We start from the raw sequence: 22858 nt of genomic DNA, 5'->3' as shown, positions 1-22858 counted from the left end.
AGAAACATGCCTTGTTCTTCCACGGGGGATGTTAGAGGCACTCTCCTCCCTGTTGAGCCTTGCATATAAAATATCAAAGCCAGAATCCTGAGGTGTTCCTGGGGATAGAGACCCCACTGGTGACTGTTCAGTCCCAGATGAATAACCCTCTAAACCAGTTAGGATTGTTCCAAGCCTCTTAAGAAACGGATCTTCACTTTGGCCAAGGTGATGTGAGAAGTCAGCCAGGAGGCTTTTCTTAAAAGCTTTCCTCATTTCCAAAAGCCATTTGAAAGCACCCAAATTTTTACAAACCATTAACCCCACACAGATGGTGAACAATGTCAAAGTTTTACTTATCCCATTATTCAGGGAGCCAATAGAATGATACAGGTACTTCTGAAAAACATTTATAGAACCTTCATTATGTACGTAGTGGAAAGGCATGCAGAAATGATATTGTTTGCACAAACCTGGTTGATGACCTGTAGGACAATAAAAGTATAAACTCCCCTAATGAATAGAAAAAAGTCATCCCTCCTTGCTTATCTTCAGTTTAACCTCTTATGTTTATAGTATTGTAAAAAGCCTGTGCTCCCTTACCAATTGTTGGTCAACAAAGTTAACTATCCTGCGTCAGATGATCCACGGGTGGGCTAATAGACAATTCTCTGGCGTGATGTTCAAAGGTTGTACAATCTAACGTTTTGTCTCATTTCTAAATTTTGGTGATTTTCTAGAACACAGGCTAGAGGAATAAATCACACCAGTGTTTTTTCACTTTTTTTCCTCTATCCATCTCTTTCTTCATTTGAACAGGTAAGCTTTTGCTATTCATGTGTTGTAGTTCATAAGACTACATTGACATGGAGGTACATTACTTGTGTTATGCGTTCCTTATTATTTTTTTGTTCCTCCAAATACTGAAACCACCATTAACTTAAAATTTGGCATGTATTAGGTCAAAGTCTTAAAGTCAGAGGAAAAATTTGAATCGCTTAATGAAATGGAGGTTTTTGGTTCACAGGTTCTTAAAATAATTGAAAGCAGGCTAATTATGAGGTTCCAATTCAAGGTCCTGGCAGTCAGCCTTCCTGGATGGGTATGAAAGATGATTGTGTTAAGCATATTCACTGTTTGGCTTTAAACGTAGATTCTGCTGAAGTGGTTTGAAAAGGGCTTGGAAACAGTTTACTTTTTGGGGTAGATCCAGCATGCTCCCTACAATCTGTGTCCACCTGGCTCTTGAGGGAGGTAGAATGGGCTGTGAAGACTGGGCATCCTTTGAACAGTGTTGGTAACCCCCTACCCCCCTCAACAAAAATGCCCCTGCAGTTTTCTTCCTCCTACCAGAATGGTTCTGTTAGGAATTGTTCCTTTGTCTACACCAGTTGTATCATCCCAAGTCCTTTTTCGTGATACAAATGTCTAGGAGAGGGTTAATGGTTTGCAAGAATTAATCATGAACATTTTTGAAAGATTCCATAAAGGGAGAGAAGAAGAAATGGCATTTGTAAGTAGAGAAGGGAGGTTATTTTTCATTAGCATCTCAGTTCAGGCTGCTATTATAAAATAGCATAGACTTGGTGGCTTAAACAGCAAAACATTTATTTCTCACGGTTCTAGAGGCTGGGAAGTCCAAACTCAAGGTGCTGGTATATCAGATGTCTTGTGAGGGCTCATTTCCTGGTTTGCAAACAGCTGCCTTTTTGCTGCATCCTTACATGGTGGAGAGAGAGAGAGAGAGAGAAAGAAATCCTATCTCTTCCTCTTATTATTATTATTTTTAAAATTTATTTACTTATTTATTTATTTTTGGCTGTGTTGGGTCTTCGTTTCTGTGCGAGGGCTTTCTCTAGTTGCGGCAAGCGGGGGCCACTCTTCATCGCGGTGCGCGGGCCTCTCACTATCGCGGCCTCTCTTGTTGCGGAGCACAGGCTCCAGACGCGCAGGCTCAGTAGTTGTGGCTCACGGGCCTAGTTGCTCCGCGGCATGTGGGATCTTCCCAGACCAGAGCTCGAACCCGTGTCCCCTGCATTGGCAGGCAGATTCTCAACCACTGCGCCAACAGGGAAGCCCCTATCTCTTCCTCTTGTAAGGACACTAATTCCATTTGGGCACTCCAACCTCATGAGCTCATCTAAGCCTTATAACTTCCCCAAATGCCCTACTTTCAAACACCATCACACTGGGGATTAGAGCTTCAACATATGGATTTGGAAGGAGGAACACAAACATTCAGTTCATAGCAATTACTTTGCCATCTCACCCATTACAGTTGTCATTCATGGTTTGTTTCCATAACTTCCTTCTCAGCAATTTATTCTGTCCCCCACCATTAAGCCCCACCTCAGAAGTGAATATCAAAGGTGGGAGAAACATAAAGACTGATAAAAAGAAGAGGAATATAAATATAAGAGGAATGAGAGAGAAAATGCAATTAATCTTTTTTTTTTTTGGCGGTGGTGGTTAGGGCCAATATTGACTTGAACTCTAAAAGCTAAGATAATATTACACAAATTTTGTGGCACACATGTACAAAAAATTTCATATAGGAAATATAGACACAGAGGGGACAAAGTGGCCTTTGAGTAGTTTAATGTCTTGAGATCTTAGATCCTGGAGCAATCGTGGTAGAGACAACTCGTGTAATAAGTAGTGTGCAAGTACAACACTCACATTGTTACAACCATAATTCTTACACAGCTTGTTGATGAACACCTGTCAAACTTTTATGTAATGCATTAGTCAGGAAACCAGCAGAATGACAGAGCTAGTTTGAAAAATTATTTACAGATTGTGGGGAAAAGAATGCAGCAATAAGGTTGTTAATTTATGTACAAACCTGGTCGACATCCAGAAAAATATCACTTCTTACTATATTTCTACAAACTAATTCCTTAAATATACAGTATTTTTTTTTGCAATTTTTTTTTGCAATTTTTATCTTTATTTCATTTAGAGAGTGTCTTTGAATTAGAGATGAAGGCTTATATCATAACAAAATGGCTGGAGATGTTTGAGCACTCTCTATGTCCCAGAACCTTACATAGATATTCTTGTTTGATCTTCAACACTCTTGTGAAGTAAGCACTATTTATAGTTGAGGAAACTGAGGCTTAGCAAAGGCCATCTAATTTGCCCAAGGTCCTACAGCTAAAAAGTGGCAGAACTGGGACTCACATCGAAGATTCTGGAAGCCCTGCCCTCTTAACCGATATGCTGTCAGTCCTGGGACCATTTTTATTTTTAACAGCTTTATTGAGATATATTTGTCATACCATAAAATTCACCCATTTAAAGTGTACCAGTCAATGGCTTTCGGTTTATTTACAGAGTTATGCAAAATGCTCAACATCACTAACCATCAGGGAAATGCAAATCAAAACCACAATGAAATGTCACCTCACACGTTAGGATGGTTATTATCAAAAAGGCAACAAATAGCAAGTGTTGGCAAAGATACAGAGAAAAGAAACCTCTGGTATGCTGTTGGTGGGAATGTAAAATGGTGCTGCCACTATGGAAAATAGTATGAAGGTACCCCCCAAAATTAAAGACAGAACTACCATATGATCCAGCAATTCCACTTCTGGGTATTTATCCAAAGGAATTGAAATCAAGATCTCGAAGAGAGACCTGCACCCCCATGTTCACTGCAGTATTATTCACAATAGCCAAGATATGGAAACAACCTAAACGTCCATCGATGAGTGAATGGATAAAGAAAATGTAGTATATACATACAATGGAATATTCTTCACCCTTAAAAAAGAAGGAAACAAACTCAAGTTGGCTTGAACCCAGGCAATTCATTTGGCACCTCCTGGTACTCCCTTGCTCAATTTTACCTGTGAATTGCTGCACATTTGCAGCAACCCCTGCCTGTAAGTATATGGTTGCCAAGGACTCAAGCCCTTATGACCAGGTAAGCCACCAAGACCTGCAAGGTGAAATCTGAAAATGATGGAATTTTAGGCTGGATAGTGGAGGAGGAAGAGGGTGAGTCACAGTTGTGGCCCGGGGACCAAGTACAGCAACAGGGGCTGTAGCTCATTACACTAACCTACGTCTTCTAAGTTCCCTCTCAGCAAGAGAGGCCATGGGAACCGTGAAGGAGATGCTCCCCTAACCAGCACAGAGAAGTAGATCCGTGCTGCACAAGGGGCACACTGAGGTACCCAAGGAAGGGTACCACTCAGGTCTCCTTTCAAGACAACCTCCTATGACAATACGAGTGAGCAGCCTCCTTCCAGCTGCTGCACTTTTGGACCCAATGTAGTCTTCACACTGAGGTCATGCTCTCTTTAGGCTGCTACCAGCCAGTGACTGAGCAGAGCAGGGGTACTAGAGCTGGACCATTCCTGTCTGACACAGGAGACTCCAATAACAGACAATCTTTGCTCTGAGTTCCCCATTTGCCCAAATGGGATTTTTTTCAGAGTAAGGCTCTTTCTTTCTTCTCTCCTTGTACAGGTGTCAGCCTGGCATCATGGACTGAAGGCCCTCCACAGCTGTCCCTTCTTCTCCTCCTCTTCGTTATCTTCCACAGGTGTTTCCCCCAGTAAGCTACTTGAATGTCTAATTCTGTCTCGGCATCTGCTTTTCGGAAGACTTCAAATCACAAAAGGCAAAAATTATACATTGGACTTTATGTAAACTATGAAAAACATCATAATTCAAAAGACAACTTTCAGAAAATTGAAAAGCAAGGTACAGACCTAGAAAAAACATTTGGGATACATATATCTGACATAGGACTGTTATCTAGAATATGTAAAGAACCAGTAATAATAAGAAAAATAATAACTCAGTAATAATAAGAAAAATTACAATAAAAAAATGGCCCAGGGATGTGAACAGAACCTTCATAAAAGAAGATATATAAATGGGCAATAAGGACATGAGTAATATACTTAATATTACTATTCATCAGGGAAATGAAAATAAAAAATACAATGAGATGACACACACTAGAATGTCTAAAATTATTGATAAAAATAATAAATTAAAAATACATTAGGGACTTCCCTGGTGGTGCAGTGGTTAAGGCTCCACACTCCCAATGCAGGGAGCCTGGGTTTGATCCCTCGTCAGGGAACTAGATCCCACATGCATGCCGCAACTAAGAGTTCACATGCTACAACTAAGGAGCCCGAGAGCCGCAACTAAGGAGCTTGCCTGCTGCAACTAAGACCCGGTGCAACCAAATAAATAAATAAATAAATATTTTTAAAAATACGTTAAAATAACGTCAATATCTAGTGTTGGTGAGGATGTGGAGGAACTGGAACTTTCACACATTGCTGGTGGGAGTGTGGAGAAACCATTTTGGAAAACAGTTTGGCAGTTTCTTATAAAGTTAAATATACACCAGCTGTATATCTTAGAAATTCCACTCGTGGGTATTTGTCCTAGAAATAAAAACATATGCCCAAATAAAGACTTGCATAATTATTTTCATAAAAGCTTTATTCACAATAGCCTAAAAGTAGAAACTACCTACATCTTCATCAAACAGATTAATAAATAAAACAAATATGGTATATCCATACATTGGACTACTATTTAGCAATAATGAGGAATGAACTACTGATGCATGCTATAACTTGGGTGAATATTAAAGCATTATGCTGAGGTGAAGGAAGCCAGACATAAAATGGTACATACTGTATCATTCCATTTATGCGAAGTCCTGGAATAGGAAAATCTAATCTAGATTGCTACAGTGCTAGATTGCTTGGACTAAGGGTGTGACTGGTTGCAAAGTGGTACAAGCAAACATTTTGAGGTGACAGAAATGTTCTATATCTGGATTGTGGTGGTGTTCACACACATATACATATGTACATACATATTTACATACTGTGGTTTAAGGCCTAAAATTAAGGCCCAATATTGTGCACTCCCTTGACCTGGGGAAACCAGGAGGACCTCAAATGCCCTAACCACAAGTTCCCCTCCCTACTCTGCTCCCACGGAGAGGGTCCCCCAGACAAACAACTCCTTTGATCACAGAGACCAGGTGCAATTCTTGCTTATCCCTGAGTAGAGGGTTTCAGTTTACCACCGGCGTGAGGAATTATTCAAACAAGCCAATCACATCCTCCGCAGGGAAACAGAGGCACCGAATCCTCTTGATACTACAAAGCCTGCCTCGCATAGCCCCTGTTTGCTCACTCAGTTCCCAAGTGCAACCCCCCATGGAGTGTGCAGTGCCCTCCTCTGTTGAGCTGTGAGTATATGTGACCAATAAACTGTTATTGATCATGTCTGCCCAGTGTCAGGTGTCATGTGTTCAGCCATCCCCATAACCCTAGGGTAGGAATACCTCCCTCACCAATGGGGTGCATAGGAGGCAATTAAAACACACTCATACACCCACACACATATACACATCCACGGGGGATACATTCCAAGACCTCCCAGTGGATGCCTGAAGCCACAGATAGTACTGAACCCTATATATACCATGTTTTATCCTATACATACACGCCTATGATAAAGTTTAATTTATAAATTAGGCACAGTAAGAGATTAACAATAACTAATAACAAAATAGAACAATTATATCAATATACAAGAATAAAAGTTATGTGAATGTGGTTTCCCTCTCTCCCTTAAAATATCTTATTGTACTGTACTTACTGACCCTTATTTTTGTGATGACATGAGATGATAAAATGTTTACAAATGACATGAAATGAGGTGAATGATGTAGGCATTGTGACGTAGTGTTAGGCTACCATTGGCCTTCTGACAATACGTCAGGAGGATCATCTGCTTTAGGTGATCCTGGATCATAAAGCCATGACAATGTGGATGGTTGGATGTCAGGAGCAGATGATGTCATGGTTGGGGATCCCAGGCGATAGGGGCAGGGTGGGGTGGGGCGTGATGGTGATAGATTTCATCACTCTATTCAGAGTGGCACATAATTTAAAACTTATGAATTGTTTATTTTGGGGATTTTCCATTTAATATATTTGAACTACGGTTGACTGAAGGTAACTGAAACCACAGAAAGAGAAATGGAGGATAAGGGGGGATTCCTGTATATATGTATGTATTATTTCAAAATGCATTGAAATATATACTTAAAATGGGTGATTTTATTGCATGTAAATTGTAACTCAACCTACAGTTGATTTTTAAATCTGTAAAAAAGTGAGTTGAGTACCTGCAATTTAATGAGAGTCATCCTATTTCAATACGGTGCTATACAAAAGTTTGAGGACCTATGAGATACCCATTAGAGAAACTACTAAAATAAACTTGGTGGCTCAGGAAGAACTTCTGAATGAAGTCAACAGATCCAGTGAGTAGGAATTGGTCTGGTGAAAGTTATGGGAAAGCAAAGAGGAAATACAAAATATTCCAGGCAAAGGAATCAAAAAGCTAGAGAGAGACTGGCCCATGTCAGATCCAGGAATGGTCCAATTACTAAGCCAGAAACGTGGTCCCATCCCTGATCTCTATCTCTCCCCAACCTCCACGTTCCAACTAATCACCAAGTTCTAATGAATCCGAATGTCGCTTTTATTTGCCCATCCTCTTTGTCTTTAAGCCCTGGATAACTATCACCTACAAAATACTCGTTACTGGACTCGGCCCACGTTCCATCTTCCCACAATCTATTTTCAACATCAGCAGAGTGAACATTAAAACACAAATCTAATCACATCAGTCCCCCATTCAATATCTTTCCATTGTTCCCCAGTGAATACAGAATAATTGATATATGCCTTAGCATGACATATGAGAATATTCATGATGGAGCTTCTACCTTTGCTATCTTAACTCTTACCATGCCCTCTTCCTGACTTTTATATACTAAACACATTCTCTCATTCTTCTGAACTTCAGATAGAGGTGGCCCTCTTTCATTGGAATCAAGTCTCAACTCATTTACTACTTCCTCTATTGAGATGGTCCCTGCCTCATCTAGGGGAAGTTTTTTTTTTTTTTTTTTTGGCTGTGCTGCGTGGCTTGTGGGATCTTAGTTCCCTGACCAGAGACTGAACCCGGGCCCTCGGCAGTGAAAGCGCGGAGTCCTAACCACTGGACCACCAGAGAATTCCCAAGGGCAGATTTAAATGTTCTTTTCTTATGCTCCAACTGTGTTATATACAAGCCCCAAGTTATCATCATGCCCTAAAAAATAATTTAAATTGTTGTTGTTTTTATAGTTACAGCAAGCCCCATTTATTGAGTGCTCAGATTTTTTTAAAAAATAGTTTTGTTTCTGGAAAGCTTTCTTATGTTACATTTCATTTATTTACTTTTATGTTTATTTATTTATTTATCTATTTGATTGCACGGGGTCTTAGTTGCAGCAGGTGGGCTCCTTAGTTGCAGCAGGCGGGCTCCTTAGTTGCCTCTCACCGGCTCCTTAGTTGTGGCATGCGAACTCTTAGTAGCGGCATGCATGTGGGATCTAGTTCCCTGACCAAGGATGGAACCCAGGTCCCCTGCATTGGGAGCACGGAGTCTCATCCACTGTGCCACCAGGGAAGTCTCAGTGCTCAGATTTTATTTTTGTTACTTAATTGAATTCTCATAAGGAACCCAATATAAATGTATTATTTAACCCACTTTACATATGAGGAAATAATGGCTTAGGAAGGTTAAGAAATTTGCATAACGTCATACAGCTGGTGTGCCCAAGCACGGATTCAAGAACTTCTTAATTAAATCCAAATCTGAGATTCCATATATACATGTCATTTATCCACTACAGCCAAATGGACTCAGAATTCCTTGAAGACTTGGACCATAACTTTGCAATGATGTATTCATAGTTCATAGTACAGTGCCTGGGACACAGGAAGTACGTGATAAGTGCCTGACTGCCAAATGAGAGAACTAGTCTTTCATACCCACCCAGGAAGGCTGACTGCCAGGACCTTGAATTGGAACCTCATAATTAGCCTGCTTTCAATTATCTTAAGGACCTGTGAATCAAAAAACTCCATTTCATTAAGCAATTCAGATTTTGCCTCTGACTTGAAGACTTTGCCCTGTTACATACCAAATGCAAGTTAATGATGTTTCCACTATTTCTGGTAATAAAAACATTCTGATACAAAATGAGGGTAATGTACCTCCAGCTCCACGTACAGCCCTACAAACCAGAGCACAAGTTTACCTGTCCACATGAAGAGAGTCAATGAAGTGAAAAACCACTGTAGTGATTGATTCTTCTTTGCCCTGTTCTGGAAAAATCACCCAAATTAGAAATGAGGCAGAGTCAACTGAGTGTCATCCTATAAGTCCATTTTTTATGACTCTACTAGGAAACTTAACTTTTCCCAGACATAGATGAAGTAGCAGCACCGGTGATTTAACAGGTTAGCATGAAGAGAAACGGTGAGGAGCAATATTTTTTGCTTTTCTTCCCATTGAAGAAAGTTATCATTTTATTGTCCTGCAGGCTCTCAACCTGCTTTCTACCTAGATTAACAAGAGCAGTTCTGCACTCCCTTCTCCTCCACTTAACAATCAAGGCTGCATAAATGTAAATGCTTTTTCTGAACCACCTGTCATTGTGCTGGTTCTCAGAATAATGGATTAAATAAAACTTCGACAGGTGTTCACCAACAAATGTGCAGGATTCATGATTTGTAGAAATTAGGTATTGTGCTTTCAAGCGGCTGTTCGGAAGCAAGGAACTCTTTCCCCAAAGCCTCCTAGCTAATTTCTCCTTAACATCGCCTTGGCCAAAATCAGATCGAGATCCATTTCCGAAGGGGCACGGAACTGACTGGTTTGGAAGAGTCAGCGTCCGGGAATGAATGATCACCAGTGGGGTCTCCATCAGCAGGACCACCACAGGGCGATCTTTTCTGTTGGATAAAGCGAGACTCAACATCAGCCACAGCATGGCAGGGGACATACCTTCTGAGCAAGTCATGGACCCCACTTACTGGACCAGGGAGGGAGAGGTGCCATATTCACTGAGACTCAATTTCTTTTTGAACAGCGTCTGACATTTATTGAAAATAAGGAAAAGACGTTTGTCCAGGTAGTGTAGAAGAGCTGGGCAGAGTGCAGGGGTTACTGTGTGGAACAAAAGGCACACATCAGGGAGACAGCTGCGCATCCAGAAGAGAACTGGATGCTGGGCGAAACGAACAGGTCCACAGGAGACAATGAGTGACTCGATTTGGCTGCCAGGCACCCCTGGGACCTGGCGGCCACCTGGCAGGAGCGGAAGATGTCTCTGGGAGGAGGGAGGGACTGGGTCCCGCCGAAGGTGAAGGGCTGGCCGGCCCCTCCAGGGCGGTGGCGAGCTGTTGGAAGCATTGTCCAGAGGCTGTGGCCAGCTCAGACACCTCCCGGGCGAGTCCAGACCGCTGAAGGCTGCAGGCTGTAGGCGGGATGCGGTGGATGGCGGTGGCGGTGGCGGCGGCGGCGGCGGCGGCGGCAGCGCAGGTCTCTGGGCACCTGCATGCGGGCCTGGGAGTCTGGCAGAGGGCGGGCGGTTGGCAGCGGCCGGGCTGAGGGTGGTCTGTCCGGTGTGTAACAGGAGCCCGGCTTGCAGCTGGAGCGCACGACCGAGTCCAAGTGTGCAGGGGAGGGGCCGGGCTGGCCCGAGAGGGAGAGGGCGGCGGCCGCTCCAGAGCCAGGCCCGGCGGCGGCAGCAGCGGGAACCTGGAGCGCTATTCCTGGAACAAAGGCAAGCACTACGCGGGAGGGGACACGAGCGCGGGGGAGATCGCGGCGACCCGAAGGTGAGGGACGGGGGAGGCGCGGCGGGAGGACGCCGCCTGTGGCGATCTGGGCGGCGGCGACTGGCGCGGCGGACCCTCCCCCGAGCACCCGCCCCCAGGCCCGAGGGGCTCCCGGCCTAGAAGTCCTCGTCCTCCACCCAGCCAAAGACCCGCTTCATCTCGGCCAGGAAGCCCCGGTAATCGTTGAGGAGGGGGCTCTGCTTCCTGATGTAGGGGATCACCCACTGCAGGGCGGGCCCGGTCAGGCGGGTGATGAGGAACGTCACCTTCAGGGCATCGTTGGTGAACAGGGTCTCGTCCACTAGCATGTAGGCGCCCGTCTGCACGATAAACTCCGGGAGCCGGTCGGTGTCGCCGTCAAACGTCTCGGGGAAGGGGATCGGGTTTCTCCACCGACGCGTCTGGGGCCGAATGGGCAGGGCCAGGAGGGCTTTGATCAGCTGCACTCGGCCGTCCATCGCGCCTCGCTCTCTTCGCTGGGCTCCACAGGGCTTGGTCTACGAGGAGGTGTGGCGGGAAGTGCGTGTGTGCGGAGGCAGGCCTGGGCCCGGGGCGGGCGGGGCCATGGGCGGTACCTGGCGCGGCGGGGCTCCGCCTACGTGGCCTGGCATTTGCTAGTGCGCAGGCGCGACACTGGGGGGCCGAGTTGGGCGGGGCGGGAGTAGGGGAAGGAGGCGGGGTAGGAATCTGAGGGGCGGGGCCTATATTCCCTAAGGCGGTACGCGGGCAAGGGGCGGGGGCCACGGGCAGAGCCCAAAACACCTAGTGTTAAGTGGTGAGGGCGGAGTCCATTGCCATTGGAGTGGGGAGGGCCGAGTGCTTTGGAGTAGAGAAGTAGACCTGGTGCCCACCCTGGCTTTGGGCCACTCATTTTGCTTCCGAGTTCCTTGCAGAACCCTCGGCCTCTGGACGCCCCTTGCATAAGTTTCCGTTGTGAACACATTTTCCTGCTTATTCATGCATCTCTCAGCCAGAGATTATTGGCACCCACGCTGCAGAGGTGGTTGCCTGCCACATTAATGCGAAAGTCCCAAATATTAGCTAGCATAATTTAGAGCAGCATATTCAAAGAATGATGTACCATGACCAGGGAATGTAAGGAAGTTTTAATGTTAGGAAATCTCTTAATCTGCTGTATTAAAAGAGCAAAAGAAAATAATCAATAGAGAAAGTGAAAGGCAAGTGTGAAAGTGAATGGATGCTTTCCAAAAGCGATTTTATACATGTTCAATGTAAGAATAAAGGAAAGGAATAACTAAGAGTTTTAACAAATTGGAAAGGAGGAGAGGAAATTAGTCATTACCTGTTATATCAGAATACCATTTTGTGACTGAGTATAAAATTAATATAAATTTATCACCAGCTTTCATAAATACAGAAAATAACCAGTTAAAATATATAATGGTAGAAGACCCTATTCAGAAAAACAATTCAAAGGAAATAGTGCCTAGAAATGTATTTTTTAAATTGTAAAAACCACATGAAGAAATGTTTTAAATGCTAAAGAGGGATACAAAAGAACACTCAAACAAATGGAATGATATCCCAGATCTGGGGTAGGTTGACTCAATATCATAAAGTTGTTAAATTTCCCTAAGCTATTTAAAAAATATATTTATTTATTTTATGTTTGGCCGCGTTGGGTCTTCGTTGCGGTGCGTGGGCTTCTCATTGCGGTGGCTTCTCCTGTTGCAACGCATGGGCTCTAGGCGCGTGGGCTTCAGTAGTTGTGGCATGCGGGCTCAGTAGTTGTGGCACACGGGCTTAGTTGCTCCGCGGCATGCGGGGTCTTCCTGGACCAGGGATCAAACCCGTGTCCCCTGCATTGGCAGGCAGATTCTTAACCACTGCGCCACCAGGAAAGTCCAATTTCCCTAAGTTAAATTATACTTCTAACACATGACCAGTGATGGGATCTTGTCATGAGGCAATATTGTGTTTAATCAAATTATATGCACTATTTTCCCCTCCAACATAATCCTACCAAAACACCAAGAAGATTTTGTCTTGATTAGAGAAGCTCATTTTAAGATTCACGTGGAAGAATAAACAATGAAAAGTAGCACGGAAATTTTTGAAACAAAAGGGTAGTGAGGGATGACATGCTTCAACAGATAATCACAAATATATACTATTATTTATTGGTATATTTTTATTGTCTTTTTCCCCTGACTAAAATACAAGATGCTGGCAACCTCAGGTAGCCATGATGTTAAACAATTCCCTCTGTTTTGTTTTGTTTTTTTTCAGTAAATATCCTGGGGATAGAGCTTTCCCACAGCTAGCTCCCAGTCAGGTGAAATAACACTGTCCGGAGAACGGGACTTTTTCAGGGAGCTACAACATCGCAGTTCGAGGAAAGTCCCAACTGTGCCAGACGTAACAAGGTCCTATGAGAACCTTATCCAGCCTACTTCTCCCAACCCACCTCCTCCCAATCTCCAACCACTCTCCTCACTGCTCCAGCCATTCCGCCCTCCTGTTCCTTAAACACAATAAGCTCATTTACTCAGATGCATTCTATTCTCAGGCTGGAAAATGAAAAAGCCAAGGGCCCTTATAGCAGTTGAGATGAGGGGGTTTGTTCAGGAGTTCTGGGGGTCAAGAAAGAGGGTGAGTATGAAGAAGATTTAGGCTGGTTGGGGGAAGGTTTTGCCAACACCAAGAGAACCAAGAGTATCAGAGTACAGGGAAGATCCGGATAAAGGAATCCCTTTTTTGAAGTTTGTCCAAATTCCTTTCCAGAAGGATTGTGCGGATTCTAAGCTCCTTTAAACAGTGTGTGTTCTGCCCATTACTCAACAACTCCACCAGCAGTGATTTTCTTTTAATAGCAATTGAACTCAGTGGATCAGAAAGTGGGTCTATAAGTGCATTAATTTGCAATATTTGTTTACCGATAAAGTGGAAATATTTTTTAATTAATTAATTAATTAATTTATGGCTGTGTTGGGTCTTCGTTTCTGTGCGAGGGCTTTCTCTAGCTGTGGCAAGCGGGGGCCACTCTTCATCGCGGTGCGCGGGCCTCCCACTATCGCGGCCTCTCTTGTTGCGGAGCACAGGCTCCAGATGCGCAGGCTCAGTAGTTGTGGCTCACGGGCCCAGTTGCTCCGCGGCATGTGGGATCTTCCCAGACCAGGGCTCGAACCCGTGTCCCCTGCATTGGCAGGCAGATTCTCAACCACTGCGCCACCAGGGAAGTCCTGGAAATATTTTTGTATCTTTATATTTTTATTGTCTTTCATCTTCTTGGTTGAGTCTAATTATATGACTGCACATTTTTTGAGGTCTAAGTTTTGCTTATCTATTTGTATAAAGTATTAGTGCACATATTATGCATTTGTAATAATATAAAACATATCTTCTCGCTGCCTTGAATTATCATTTTTGGACAAATGTAATTGTTGACATTTTAATTAATCAAATCGATATCTGTGGTCATTATACTAGATTCTACACTGGACCAAGATGAAGGAAACATCACAATCTTCTCTTACAGATTTTCTTTAATTTTTCAATCCTATAACTTTTGCACTCGTCCAGAATACATTTTTAAGGGTGCACAACATGAGAATCTTCTTTGTTCTGTTCCGTTTTTTTAAAATAAAGATAAGCTTTATTACATTAGTTAATAACTTCACAGGAGGATGAAAATGGTTTTAATGGTTTTTATTGGTTTTGGAACTTCTGCTTGTGAGCTTCAGAATTAAAATCTACAGGCTGAGATGATACTAAAACTTTCTGAGTTCCATCCACATTTTTTGTACCACTCAGTCTTCCTTTTTATACTCATGCCTCCATCATGTGACACCTATTGTGTATTCAAGGGGAGAATTAAATGAAAGGATAACTGTTGTTTTGCTCCAAAGCCTGAGGACTCCAGTCACTGAGAGTAACTCTGATACTTGGTGTTAAGTAAAACAGTTACTTCCTTTTGAGAATGGTGATGGTTAAGTTTGCTTCTTAGCCTTTTTTCTGGTTGATTCTTTTTTTTTTTTTAATGGGATTTATTTATTTATTTATTTATTTATTTTTGGCTCTGTTGGGTCTTCGTTTCTGTGCGAGGGCTTTCTCTAGTTGCAGCAAGCAGGGGCCTCTCACTATCGCGGCCTCTCTTGTTGCAGAGCACAGGCTCCAGACGTGCAGGCTCAGTAATTGTGGCTCACAGGCCTAGTTGCTCCGCGGCATGTGGGATCCTCCCAGACCAGGGCTCAAACCCGTGTCCCCTGCATTGGCAGGCAGATTCTCAACCACTGCGCCACCAGGGAAGCCCTTGCTGGTTGATTCTTGATTTTGATTTCAGTTATGTATGTTATTTCATGTAGAAATGATGTAATGACTCTTATATTGGTGGAACATTGATGATCTCTAAATCCATACCTTGATTACTTTTAGAAATGTGGAAGGTTCATTGCTGGTATTTGGGCTTTACCGTGTCTGTGTCATTGGTACTGGCAGGAATGCAGATTTCAGGAGCTTGGACACTAGCCTCACTAATCCTGACTTTTATTACAAATGCCCATTGCCCATAGTATCCTAGGGGCATACTTGCAAATTAAGAGCAAATTCCCCATTATATATACATTACCAAATGTCTTAATTTTTTCTGTTGTTTTCTCCTCAAAGACCTGTGTTCAGTGTCAAATGTTAGTAACATTATGTAATTTTTAAAAATTCTTCATGAATTTGTTCTGGATTAAATTAGCTCATTTCTAGTTTTATCAATTTTTGAACTTACTATGTTACCAATTACTGAAACTAATATAAAAGTAACACAGTTGTATAATGTGCATTTCATGGTCTATTAAGTGGAACACAAACCCCATTTGCATGATTTATTACCCATATTCTTGCATAGTGTATAAAATGTCAGTAATTGGTAACAAAGTGAGAACACATAACCCATTCCAAAGGTTTCTCACCCATAATTTTGTATGAGTCAATTACTTTATTAATGAAAAGAAGAAATGGAGTTTTGAGACTCCCCTTCTAGAAAATAATTGGCAATACCTTGCAACATAATATTTAATAATTCCCCTATGATGCTTGATTAAAGCACGTTGAACCTAGGTTCATTTTGAAGGGGCAATCAGGTTTCTATAAAGCAGCAGTCTTATCTCGTGATTTGATTCATGCAGTTCCCGTCTTAACAAACTCTTCTGGCCTATCTCACACAGGCTGCATGACTGGGTACTCTGCCCCAACCAACCATTTGCAGAAATTCTTCTGGATAAGGGAAAGGGGAAGTTTTCCCCAGCCACTCATCTTATGAGTTTCCAAGTTACCTAAGTTTCCTGCAGTTGTGTTAGGCTATCCACCCATTAGCAAGTCACCTTGTAGATTTGTACAATCACTATTTCCTTCAGGACCTGTGATGGAAAAGTCTAGTACTGGTCAGCCTATGGGCCTGTGATGAGAAGAGAGTGGACCTGGAACCAACTGTCTGGACCTGCCAGACAAGTAAGTGCACCCTTATGTTATGTGGGGCCACAGATGCTGGGTGGAGGGTAGCACCCATCCCCTGTCAGCTATAACATTATTTAAGGTGGTGTTGAAATGCCTTCCCTTAGTCTCTAAGATAGGAACTTCCGACAATGTCAGGGTCGCTCCCTTGGCACTGCTTATTAACTCCATGGTTCAGGCACTGTGTCTATAATCAGTCAGTGGCATCTTTTTCCAGTCCTTATTCATGTTCCTTTGTTCACTGTGGGTGCCACTATTACAGACACGTTGCATTTATTAGAATGTCAGATTTCCAAAAAGCCTGATCATGACATATTCCCATCAAAGTTTTGATCTGTCTTTTTCTCCTTTTGGAAAACCCTTGTAATACCAGGCAGAAGCAGGATGGGCTGGAAGGCATTGTGCAAAACAAACTTCAGGAATCGAGAGACTGTGGGAGTGCTGCTTTTTCTCAGGTAGGAGAACATGGATTTGAATGTAATTTAAAGCTAGCTCTATTTAGGAAAGGGGAGAAAGATGAGACCTGTACACCAAGTGGGTGTCAGAGAATGAAAGTCTACCAGTCTACCCCCGCAATGGGTGGGTGGGCATTTATTTTGCAGTGGTCCTGGAGGCATAAGCTAACAATTAAAGTAATATGCAGGTCAATACTTCGTTAAATATTTACCCTTCCATACTTTGTTGGGCTTTTTTTTTGCCTTGCAGATGTTGCTGAGACAATACATTGTGTTTCATTCACAATAAATTTCTAGTATCTGAGTCTGACTCTTTCTTACTCTCACCTCTGAGCCTCAATTTCCATATTTGCAAAATGGGAATCACACCTTGCTGTCAGGTATATTGTAAGAATCAAGTGTGGTAATCTGTGTAAAGTGCTTAGCACCCAGGAGGTACTGAAGGAATTAGTACACCATTTCCAGAATCCATATATTGGAAAAGAACATTGTGGCTTGGTTTAGCTCTTCTCCTCACCTGTCCAGACCCCACTCCCACTTCATTTCTTTAGACTTTTGTCATAATTTCAACCAAACGTTTGTTTCCTTTCACAGGACCACCATATTTCCTCAGATATTACTGGGCTTCTCTTTGCAAACCAACTTCTTTAATTTTGCCATGATGCCAAGAGGTAGCCCGGCAACTCAGACCTTGCCTTGCTCTGAGCCGCTTTCTTTTCTGGCCAACTCTGACGCCTTACATTGAAGCTGATGGGGCTCATCACCTAGTTCGGGCACCAAGAGGGTGCTTGTTAACTGGCAGTGCCAAAAAGTTCTCCTCTCTTTCCTTGTCTGTATAAGGTCACTTCTTTTCTGGTTAGTGGTTAATTTGTTGAAAATCAGGTGAAGAGTTTTGACAGTTGGGGTGGGGGAGGAGAGCTAAATATAAATACAAACCCTTCTAAAGTGTGTTCAAAGACACTTCTAACCTCTAGTTTCATAGATACCTCTGGTTCCTCTATTGCTTTATTAGCACAGGTTTTACCAGAAGGTGGCATCACAGAACCTGAATTTCACTCACCAAAGGTTAAAAGAAAACCCACATTTCTTTGTGATTAGAAACTAAAGAATGTAGCCTTTAGACAGCACATTGCCATTTCAAAGGCTTTTTATTTATCCCTGTAATTGGTTAAGTTACCTTAAAGCTGTGAAAGATGGGGGTCATGAAGATTTCCTACCCGGTGAGAACCTGAGGCCTGAGATACTTAGAAAAACCTGTACCCAAACCAACATTCCTTCACCAAGTGACATGACGGTGACCAAAACTGGCTTATTTGCTAGCCAAACAACAGTTGTGAAACTTAATAGTAACTGTGATGCCTTCTTCCCCTTCCACACACACTTGTGCCCACTGCCCATCAAGGTCATGTTGGGTGACTTCATTGGAGGGAGGGGTCGGGAAGACCTAAATGGATGGTTTAATAGGTAAAACTGCTGAGTACTGGCACTTAAAAATAAGTCACAAGGTTGAGGATTCCAAAAGGGTGACTCTCTAACTGGTGCCATTCTCAAAATCAGGACTCTGAGGGAAAGAGAAGGTAATCCTCCTCTGAATTTGAGATGGAATCTGGCTTGCTGGTTCTTTCCCAGGAGTTCATTCCTAGGCTAGCCATGTCACTTAGCCCCATGAGACAGGTACTCAATGAATGTTTACTGACTGGTAGGGATGTTAATGTTCTATACCTTCTTGGTGTAAAGTATTCCTCTGGATATACACCCCAAGTGGGATTGCTGCATCAGATAGTAGATCTGTTTTTAATTTTTTGAGGGACTTCCATACTGTTTTCCATAGTGGCTGTACCAATTTAGATGGGAGAACACATCTTGAACTAAATGGCTTTCGTGACTGGTTCTCCCATCACTTTTGATTGTCTGTTCTTTTAGGGAGAGGAGCTATAGAGATTAGAGGCTCAAAGGGGGAAGGACTTCCCTGATGAGGAAAGGTAGAATGACTAGATATGGTCCATCCTCGGGGTGCCTAAAGGCTAGTGGTGGGGAAGGGGCTGGGAAGAGTGACCCTCTGTAGAGCTGCTCTCAGAGCATGAGGAGAAATCAGACAGGAGGACATCATGGGCCCTCAATGTGAAAGGTGCATTGGACTTTGTGTGTTCAAGAGTGTCTCCTGAGAAGCAAGAAGAACTACAGTCCTGCATCCTGTGGAACAAAAACCACATTCACAGAAAGATAGACAAGATGAAAAGGCAGAGGACTATGTACCAGATGAAGGAACAAGATAAAACCCCAGAAAAATAACTAAATGAAATGGAGATAGGCAATCTTCCAGAAAAAGAATTCAGAATAATGATAGTGAAGATGATCCAGGACTTCAGAAAAAGAATGGAGACAAAGATCAAGAAGATGCAAAAAATGTTGACCAAAGATCTAGAAGAATTAAAGAAGAAACAAACAGAGATGAACAATACAATAACTGAAATGAAAAATACACTAGAAGGAATCAATAGCAGAATAACTGAGGCAGAAAAACGGATAAGTGACCTGGAAGACAGAATGGTGGAATTCACTTCTGCGGAACAGAATAAAGAAATATGAATGAAAATAAATGAAGACAGCCTAAGAGACCTCTTGGACAACAGTAAATGCAACAACATTCGCGTTATAGGGGTCCCAGAAGGAGAAGAGAGAGAGAAAGGACCCGAGAAAATATTTGAACAGATTATAGTCGAAAACTTCCCTAACATGGGAAAGGAAATAGCCACCCAAGTCCAGGAAGCACAGAGAGTCCCATACAGGATAAACCCAAGGAGAAACATGCCAAGACACATAGTAATCAAATGGGCAAAAATTAAAGACAAAGAAAAATTATTGAAAGCAGCAAGGGAAAAACGACAAATACCATACAAGGGAACTCCCATAAGGTTAACAGCTGATTTCTCAGCAGAAACTCTACAAGCCAGAAGGGAGTGGCATGATATACTTAAAAGTGATGAAAGGGAAGAACCTACAACCAAGATTACTCTACCCAGCAAGGATCTCATTCAGATTTGATGGAGAAATCAAAAGCTTTACAGACAAGCAAAAGCTAAGAGAGAAAAAAAAAGGAAAAAAAAAAGAAAAAAGAAAAAAAAAAAGCTAAGAGAATTCAGCACCACCAAACCAGCTCTACAACAAATGCTAAAGGAACTTCTCTAAGTGGGAAACACAAGAGAAGAAAAGGACCTACAAAAACAAACACAAAACAATTAAGAAAATGGGAATAGGAACATACATATCCATAATTACCTTAAACGTGAATGGATTAAATGCTCCAACCAAAAGACACAGGCTTGCTGAATGGATACAAAAACAAGACCCATATATATGCTGTCTACAAGAGACCCACTTCAGACCTAGGGACACATACAGACTGAAAGTGAGGGGATGGAAAAAGATAGTCCATGCAAATGGAAATCAAAAGAAAGCTGGAGTAGCAATACTCATATCAGACAAAATAGACTTTAAAATAAAGAATGTTACAAGAGACAAGGAAGGACACTGTGTAATGATCAAGGGATCAATCCAAGAAGAAGATATAACAATTATAAATACATATGCACCCAACATAGGAGCACCTCAATACATAAGGCAACTGCTAACAGCTCTAAAAGAGGAAATCGACAGTAACACAATAATAGTGGGGGACTTTAACACCTCACTTACACCAATGGACAGATAATCAAAACAGAAAATTAATAAGGAAACACAAGCTTTAAATGACACAATAGACCAGATAGATTTAATTGATATTTATAGGACATTCCATCCAAAAACAGCAGATTACACTTTCTTCTCAAGTGTGCATGGAACATTCTCCAGGATAGATCACATCTTCGGTCACAAATCAAGCCTCAGTAAATTTAAGAAAATTGAAATCATATCAAGCATCTTTTCTGACCACAACGCTATGAGATTAGAAATGAATTACAGGGAAAAAAACGTAAAAAACACAAACACATGGAGGCAAAACAATACGTTACTAAATAACCAAGATATCACTGAAGAAATCAAAGAGGAAATTGAAAAATACCTAGAGACAAATGACAATGAACACACGACGATCCAAAATCTATGGGATGCAGCAAAAGCAGTTCTAAGAGGGAAGTTTATAGCTATACAAGCCTACCTCAAGAAACAAGAAAAATCTCAAATAAACAATTTAACCTTACACCTAAAGGAACTAGAGAAAGAAGAACAAACAAAACCCAAAGTTAGCAGAAGGAAAGAAATCATCAAGATCAGAGCGGAAATAAATGAAATAGAAACAAATAAAACAGTAGCACAGATCAATAAAACTAAAAGTTGGTTCTTTGAGAAGATAAAGAAAATTGATAAACCATTAGCCAGACTCATCAAGAAAAAGAGGGAGTGGACTCAAATCAATAAAATTAGAAATGAAAAAGAAGAAGTTACAACAGACACCACAGAAGTACAAAGCATCCTAAGAGACTACTACAAGCAACTCTATGCCAATAAAATGGACAACCTGGAAGAAATGGACAAGTTCTTAGAAAGGTATAGCCCTCCAAGACTGAACTAGGAAGAAATAGAAAATATGCACAGACAATCAGAAGTAATGAAATTGAAACTGTGATTAAAAATCTTCCAACAAACGAAAGTCCAGGACCAGATGGCTTCACAGGTGAATTCTATCAAACATTTAGAGAAGAGCTAACACCCATCCTTCTCAAACTCTTCCAAAAAATTGCAGAGGAAGGAAAACTCCCAAACTCATTCTGTGAGGCCACCATTACCCTGATACCAAAATGAGAGAAAGATAGTACAAAAAAAGAAAATTACAAACCAATATCACTGATGAATATAGATGCAAAAATCCTCAACAAAATACTAGCAAACAGAATCCAACAACACATTAAAAGGATCATACACCATGATCAAGTGGGATTTATCCCAGAGATGCAAGGATTCTTCAATATATGCAAATCAATCAATGTGATACACCATATTAACAAATTGAAGATTAAAAACCATATGATCATCTCAATAGATGCAGAAAAAGCTTTTGAGAAAATTCATCACCCATTTATGATAAAAACTCTCCAGAAAGTGGGCATAGAGGGAACCTACTTCAACATAATAAAGGCCATATACGACAAACCCACAGCAAACATCATTCTCAATGGTGAAAAACTGAAAGCATTTCCTCTAAGATCAGGAACAAGACAAGGATGTCCACTGTCACCACTATTATTCAACATAGTTTTGGAAGTCCTAGCCACAGCAATCAGAGAAGAAAAAGAAATAAAAAGAATACAAATTGGAAAAGAAGAAGTAAAACTGTCACTGTTTCCAGATGACATGATACTATACATAGAGAATCCTAAAGATGCCACCAGAAAACTACTAGAGCTAATCAATGAATTTGGTAAAGTTGCAGGATACGAAATTAATGCACAGAAATCTCTTGCATTCCTATACACTAATGATGAAAAATCTGAAAGAGAAATTAAGGAAACACTTCCATTTACCATTGCAACAAAAAGAATAAAATACCTAGGAATAAACCTACCTAGGGAGACAAAAGACCTGCATGCAGAAAACTATAAGACACTGGTGAAGGAAATTAAAGATGATACCAACAGATGGAGAGATATACCATGTTCTTGGTTTTGAAGAATCAATATTGTGAAAATGACTCTACTACCCAAAGCAATCTACAGGTTCAATGCAATCCCTATCAAATTACCAATGGCATTTTTTACAGAACTAGAACAAAAATCTTAAAATTTGTATGGAGACGCAAAAGACCCCAAATAGCCAAAGCAGTCTTTAGGGAAAAAAACAGAGCTGTAGGAATCAGACTCCCTGACTTCAGACTATACTACAAAGCTACAGTAATCAAGACAGTATGGTACTGGCACAAAAACAGAAATATAGATCAATGGAACAGGATAGGAAGCCCAGAGATAAACCCACGCACCTATGGTCAACTAACCTATGACAAAGGAGGCAAGGATATACAGTGGAGAAAAGACAGTCTCTTCAGTAAGTGGTGCTGGGAAAACTGGACAGCTACATGTAAAAGAATGAAATTAGAACACTCCCTAACACCATACAGAAAAGTAAACTCAAAATGGATTAAAGACCTAAATGTAAGGCCAGACTCTATAAAACTCTTAGAGGAAAACATAGGAAGAACACTCTTTGACAAAAATCACAGCAAGATCTTTTTTG

The sequence above is a fragment of the Balaenoptera borealis genome, assembly GCF_965194805.1.
Source record: "Balaenoptera borealis genome assembly, chromosome: X".
NCBI lineage: Eukaryota > Metazoa > Chordata > Mammalia > Artiodactyla > Balaenopteridae > Balaenoptera > Balaenoptera borealis.
The sequence above is the reverse complement of the archived record's forward strand: the minus strand, read 5'-3'. Positions refer to the sequence as shown.